General features: G+C 44.3%; 1 long non-coding RNA gene across 1 annotated transcript; it reads left to right on the forward strand.

The window, feature by feature from the left end:
- The first annotated feature begins 5,238 nt into the window (after positions 1 to 5,238).
- Positions 5,239 to 6,925, forward strand: LOC144144176 (uncharacterized). The gene is made up of 3 exons (XR_013317182.1): positions 5,239 to 5,323; positions 5,793 to 5,879; positions 6,532 to 6,925. It is a non-coding gene; the product is annotated as an uncharacterized LOC144144176 (long non-coding RNA).
- The last annotated feature ends 461 nt before the right edge of the window (positions 6,926 to 7,386 follow it).

The following is a 7,386-nucleotide window of genomic DNA, read 5'->3' on the forward strand; positions in this document are numbered from 1 at the left end:
CCCCTGTTAACCCTTTTGTGCGCGTGCATGTATATGTGAGTGCGGGTGTATGTAAATAGTCTCCTGCGTGCGTATGTATATAGTCTGTACATAGCCTTTTAATAGCCTGTTATCATATTTAATTTCCCAATACCCTTTCACTGCCTTTTTTTTTCTTCAATGCTCTTTTCTCCCCCGGCGAGACGTGTGCCCTCTGTCGAGAGGCAAAACCTCGCCTTGTAAATATTTCTAGTTGAATAGACACTTCCTCAACGTGATCAACTTGCCAAAGCAGCAGCAAACGCACAGAGTCGCTCCAACTGCGCAACTTCAACAGCGCGAAGCGTATCTCCGAAGCGCAGCTCCCTTGAGCATCGAGTGGTCGTGCCCGAAGCATCGAGAAAGTTCGAACAGGTGGTCAATGACGACACGACAGCTGTCGCCAGTATTGATTTACGGCAGCTGGTTGCTCTAATTATGCCTCAGTTTTGGTGATGTTCTCAGAAAAAAAAAATCCCGGGCCATCATCTCGACTAACGTGAAACTTGGGGAGGGGCGAAGCATGCAGTGTATAAGTGTGTTCTTCGCGCCTTGGCGTTTTTGCCAACGGAGATGAAACCGTTCGGGGCAGAGGTATACAGCTTTGCTGTAAGTCTTGTGTCTTTGAAACACGAAGCGTTCTAGCGCGAAGCTTTGGAAAGCGAGTGTCCCCGTGTGTTCTTTTAGTACGCGTTACGTTCTAGCGCGAGGGGTAAATGACTGTTCTGGTGTTTCAGTACCGTGAATACATTGACGATGACATAAGACGACGACAAGAGACGCCGACAGCCCGAGCCCCTACGGGGCTCCGCCCCGAAAAAAATGTCTTCATGCAAGGATCTAGGCCTAGTACTGTCACCGGGTGGCCCAAGTACGGTCGTAAATGGCGCGGAATCGTGTCACTTTTATAATAAGTATGGCATGCGTACATGTACACGGGTGTAACATCGTGCCCTGCGACAACGTAAGGGCTATGTAGCGAGGTAACAAAACTGCCTTGTCGTCAGGTCAAGGCTAGAATTGAAAAGTAAAAGCAAGCAAACATTTAAGAACAAGAATGCTTTACGAGCACTGTACGTGCTTCTGACCGTCCGCGCGCTTACCTTCAGAAATGCCAGTTTGAACATAGGATTAAGCCTCACCCCGTCAGGATTAATGCCGACTGCCTTCCTGTACAACGTTCTTTCATGGACCTCGACGAGGAGACCACTGTAATGTATACTGAATTATAGTTCTTTTGTAACGCCAAATACGGCAGTATTTTTTTATGGTGGTTAGAGCTTGCTTTTCTTGTAGCGTATAGAGCCGGCGGGAATAGGACTATATTTCCGCGCGTTAAGGAGATTCAGTTTGTAATTACAAACTCATCTGTTTTTTTTTTCCTTCTCGTTAGCGCTAAACGCGTCTCAGGCGCTGGAGACCCATTTGGAAAGCCGTCTGTGTAAAAAGACAGGACACGTCGTCGTAATTAATTTCCGCGGTTGGGCGACCCCCTCACTTGTCCTCATTCCAGCCTCACACATGTCTTTGCGGATTTAATAAACCTTTCCTGCCACCGAACCAAATTTTCTTTCTTTTTTTTTTTGCATAGTTGAGCATATGTAAAAGCACAAATGGGCCTAAGCTTCGCGGATTTCGGTTATCCTCAATCTAGTCCTTTGGTTCCAGCCCTTGTCTCGTCTTTCACCTTCTACGTTTTTAGCCTAATTCACTTATCTCTCCATACTACCCCCTTTGTCCGCGGCCGCCTATACGAAATCACCACATTAGAATTTACAATTTCTTCGAGTTTCGAGCTTTCCCGCCGTCGATTGTTGGTGCCATTCACGCAGTACGCGCTTAGGACGGGGCAATACTTCGACGGGAGCTACGCTGAAGGTTTCAGAGATACGAACGAGACTACGTAGCTATTATGCATGCAAAGCGTGCCGGGCATGCTTTCGAGATCCAAAGGGAGGCAGTGGGCCTCCGGAACTGTGAAGGCACAAGAGCAAAGAGCTGGATCAATTTTCTATTTTGTGGCATTCTTTGATGGCGCGACGCTGAAGAATACGGCACCAACTCGTTCCTGGTTCTCGTTCGGCGGTATTTTTCTTTATTTTTATATTCGACGCACGTCTTCATAGACCCGGAAGATCTATTTCAATTTTTTAGGGGGAAAGGGGAACGGCTGAGGACGATTTTCTTGGGTAACTGTGCCAGCGTCTTTCTTTTTTTTTCAAAGTTAAGGATTTTACGAACGGAAGCCACACACGACGAGCCGTAATTTCGACCACCTAGGAATGTTTAACCAGCGCCGAAGTATCGACACGGGCGTTTTGGCTTTTCGCCTCCATCAAAAGCACGGCCGGTATATAATCCGCGTCCCGGGGCTCAGAAACACAATTACTTTTCCTTTGAGCCACCGCAGCGGGTACGCGTCGTTTTTCCTGGGTCTATTTCAGCTCCCGTAAATCCTAACCAGAGCAGTGACTGAGGCTAATATCGACTAATCATGACTTCTCTCAATGTGGTACAACCGAATTGCCGCTCGATTCGTTCCTCGTCTTCCAGCGTTTGTTCTTTATAGGCTGAATTTTAACCTTAAATCATTCTCCCACACAAGAGTTGGTTGGACCCCGGAACAGTTTTTATGCCTCATAACTACACAACCTTCCGCCGGGACCGTCAAGGTCGCGGTGGTGGGTTAATAATATCGGTATGTTAACTTCTGTCGTAATATGTTTAAGACTTTTGACTTCTTGTCCTCAAAGTGGGATATCCTTGGTACTATTAATTTGCTTATGCTGGGATGCCACCATTTATCGTTGATAAACGCGTATTTTCCCCACGGAGATTCCGAAGTGAGACCTTTAGATGGGGCCTTCTCGGTTAGCCAGAAAGCTGTGGTTGCGGCGGGAGACTTCACAGTCATCATGTGTCTTAGGGATTTAGAACAGACACCCCAGGGAAACGTCTGTGCGAATGGGCAGGAGATAACAGCCCACATTGTCAAAATGTGGGCAATGCCACATGTATAAGTTGTCAGTCTCGGTCTGTCCTAGACCTTACTTTTGCGACCTGAGACCTAGACCTTACTTTTGCGAAATGAGCCAGATCCTCCAAACGCGAACTTGAGAAACAAGCGGAAGTTTGTTACCGGACCTAAATGCAACGCTGTCAAAGCTATTATATGATCTATTTTATATGTAAGCTAGGGGAAGCTCACGACCCCTAGTAATTAAAAATTATGAGGTGAATTTAAGTATTATAGGGGTGATAAGTTTGGATTTGGCTCATGATGAACCACTCAAATTTACGCGGCTTGCTTATAAAAAGTTTATTTAAATTGACTTTCAAGAATGGTGCGATTGAGTTTTGACGGAAAATGCATTAAACATATTAAACAGAAAAAGCATTCAAAAACTTTTGCATATATGCAAAAGGGCTTCAAGAACAGTAGAACTATACATGGAGAGCAGGTGAGTCCTTTTGGCAACGTTAGCAGCTCTTTTCGGATTCTTCCCTCGAATAATTTCCTTGGGCATGCCTGAAGGCACTGAGGAAGTAAGCTAGCTCGTCATTGTCTTGCTATGAATTTCTGACACACTTCTAAAGAAGGGTGCAGATTTCCTCTTCTTCACGTTCGTGAAGTGGATCCTACAGTATACACTCTAATCCTGGTAACCCATAATGTAACTTCTAAACGGAAGTAACCTATAAAATAAAGGTTACAATGGATTCATTTTGATGTTTTCTTTATCCCAGTCCGTTCTAAGGGTTACAAGCGTGAGGTTAAAAGCGATGTATAGGTTACAATAATGATTTATAGGTTCCATCAACAAAATCTGACATGTAACCTCTACGTTGTAACCTATAAAACGCCCTGTAACCTCTAAGAGATGCTCGTCGCGCCTTCTCTCCCGGCGGCCGTTGATTTCTCCGTTGCATGACGGGATATAGAGAAATGGCGGCGCCGGCAGGCCCGGTGGCCGCGTTTTCGCGCCACTCGAGCCTTTTAACCGCTGTGATACCCCTACGATGAAGCGAGGATTGCTGTTACAAGACTCATTTGTCGGCGTGAGTCGCGGTGGCTGCGGCGAGCCCATTTGTGACTGGCAGCGCTTCACGGCCCCTTCTTCTACGACCAGCATCAAGTTCGCATGTTGGACCAATGCCCCGGCGCCAGTGAAAGCGAACTCGGTGAGTATATTCCCTTAACGGTTTCCGTGCTTTCATTGGATGTATCTTTTCGCTGGGGACTTTTGAATTTGAAATTGCAGTATTCGAGAGGGATTTTCGTTACCTGACTGGTTGCTTCGCTGGACGTTTTCTGTTGTCCGCGACGGCATTTGAATGAACTCACGGGCTTGCGTTCGTTGCGTCAGACTAGAGCGGACGATCGGGAAAGCACAGATAACGGCGCCCGTGACCTGCTTTCTGCTCTGTTTGCGCGCCTTCGTCATGTGTTGAGCGTTTTGTTTACGCTGTTCGCTGCATCGGGCGCACTTGACGACTTATTGGCCCATGTAATTGTCAGGTAGCTCTGTTTGAATAATTGAATTTTTTCCCATTAAAGTCTTATATTATCGCGCTGTTCTCTGGGTGTTATCATTTTGTTTCAGCCGTCGGGAAATGTTCATTTTTCTCGGTGCATATATTCAAAATGGTGTCTAGTTTATTGGTCTTGTAGTAATATATCCGGATAAACAAAAGGTGTGTGCTACAGAAAAGTAGTCCACTTAATGCTGCCCGAAATTTCTAAACTCACTTTTGTCCAGCACAAGCCTCTTTTTTTGTGAAAGTTTGCCTTACGGCACAATAAAACGTTTTCGTATGTACAACACTCCGCATTTTTTTCATTCTTTTCCTTGAGTGGGTAAATTTGGTGTTAGACATTTTGAGACAGCGGGCCATTTCCACCATGTTAAGTGGTTTATTATTCTCATCCGCACAAATCAGTCGTTTATTTATTCGCGTGGTATTGCAGGGCAAATGATTGTCTCGCGTGATCCTAGTGTAGTGCAGTAAAGCGACTTTACAGAATGGTGGTATGTATGAGCCAGCATGCAGGCTGCTTGATTGTTGTTTTTTGATGATACAGAAATTGTTACGAATTACAAAGAGACAGGTGCAGGTGTAAAAATGGGTTCTGCACCCCCATCGGATCCTGGCTGTGAAAAAAGTGTGGTTGCATCTGGCTACCTATGCTATGACTTATCAGCACTACTGTTTTTCTTGCAGGCAGTGTTCATTGAGCTGACAACCAGGATTCCCCTGCGTATGACACAAGTTGAAATAAAGTCTGATTTCCGTGGAAACAACGGTATAAAAATGCAATAACTAAAACACATTCATTCAAATATTCTTTGTAAAGATGGCACCCAGGCCTGCACAGACAAAAGTATGATTCACTTGTAAAAATGCGGGGCCTTTCTTCAAGTGTTATGATGTTATATTTCGTATCTTATTTTGCCTCATGTTTAGTGAGTCTTTCTATCAGTTCGTTACTACATGAACGTTATGAATTCACATAACGATTTCCTCAGCATGGAGCTTTGTAGTTTTTCAGCAACTCTAGCTATTCTATAAGATGCGTGGTTTTGCAGAGCCAACAAGAACTCTTTTTCTAAAATAGCTCTGTAAGAAATCTCCAGTTGTTAGTGAGTGCTTGTGCTGTGTTCTTTTTTTCGTCTTGTCAAGTTTGAAGTGTTCTTTCATTATGAATGTATACCAACTGCCCAGCTCTAAATCCTATTACATTATAACCCAAATAACCCTTCGAGTCATTACAGGTACAGACCTCCTGGGAATGCCACTTGAAGATCGGTGCAAGTTCTAGATGTATCCTCTCCCACAACACATCTGGACGAAGAAAAAATGTAAGTTGGCGATTCCTTTTTACTGATAGCCGAGGAAGAAACCACCGATAAGAACACTTTACTTAAATGAAAAACGTTTCGGCTTCTACGTGGGATCCTTGTTCAAAATGAAACTGCCAGTACAAGGGGGGGGGGAGGAGGATGTTTAAGTACAGCCAAAAATGTGACGCAGGTGGCGTCAGCATCGTGAAAGCACGTTTCCTGGGTTTAGTGCGACGTTCGCTCTGTTGCGTGTACTAGTGATTCCACATGAAGGCGCGGAAACGTTTTTGTTTTCTCTTTTGCAAATGTATGTCAGTTTATCTCGTAGCCCAAAGTTTCTGCCTGTTCTGGGTGAGCATGCAGAAACATTTCGCGAGATAAACTGGAACACGGCACGATTAAAATTCGGGAAGGTTGGCCGGTATGACTATAGTGGCTTCGCGTTAATCTGAATAATGCGGCCAAATTGCTCTGTGTAACGATTACTGAAATGATGTGAAATTATTAGGAAAGGCCGTAAATCGCTCCTCTGGTGTGGCCTTTCATTTCATGCTCTGGTCTCCGTCTTCATTTTCGCGCAATATATTTTTCGTACTTCACATGCCTGTGGTTTGGTGTGAGGGGCTTATGGTTGCACTGGATTTTGTTCTTTTTCTGAAAGTTTCTGTAGAAGGCTCTTCAAGGTGGGGAAATCCAAGTGACGGCCCCTCACATATATACCCCCATCTGCGGCAGCAGGGAACAAGATGACCGCGGGAAATCTTCAGCGTGCCCTGATTTTGTGCCTGCTTGTGTACTACGTAAATTGCGAAGCTTATCTCTGAATGTTTCCAAGCGCCTTTTTTCGTGCAGGAAATTATAGATACCATTTAAAGCTTGTCCAAAAGACAGATTGCAATCGGCCTAGAAACTTGTTAGTGCTGCATAAAAAACGATAACTTGGCGTGGGCATCACAACTCAGGTGGAACTGTAAAGAGGAACCTAAGAGGAAAGTGTAAAGATGGATTCGTAAAGGCGAGTGAATTCCAAGTGTAATATTAGACTGAGTGAAACGGAGAATGTAGGGAACATAGCCATAAACACTGCTTTGTATGAAAAAGTGAATTTGTAATAAATGTTTTTTCTACTTTCCCACATTCTGCGTTTTTTCTGTGGGGAACCATGACAACAACACTGTACTGGGAAAGTGCACCCCTGAGAACCATCTTATAAATGTAGCTCAAACTCGAATTCGTCTGAAATTGTTCAATGGCAGTATCCAAACAATTCGGAATGCTTTGCATACATCCGTGCAAATATTGAGGTAAAGAATTTGTATATTTGGCCATGTTTACGAAGCTGTTCACGCAACATTTATTAAATAGGTTTAATAAGGATATATGAATAAACCGAATTTTACCTGGAATTCTAAAGCAATATAGGAAACACCAATTCGCCCAGGAATCCACACTCGTCCAATACTCATTAAGGAACGATAATAACGTTGGGGTGGTTCGCAGGTTTGCTTTTTAATAAATAGCCCAC

This window comes from Haemaphysalis longicornis, unplaced genomic scaffold (assembly GCF_048455015.1).
Source record: "Haemaphysalis longicornis isolate Haplotype H1 unplaced genomic scaffold, Haemaphysalis longicornis Haplotype H1 scaffold_64, whole genome shotgun sequence".
In the NCBI taxonomy this organism is placed as follows: domain Eukaryota; kingdom Metazoa; phylum Arthropoda; class Arachnida; order Ixodida; family Ixodidae; genus Haemaphysalis; species Haemaphysalis longicornis.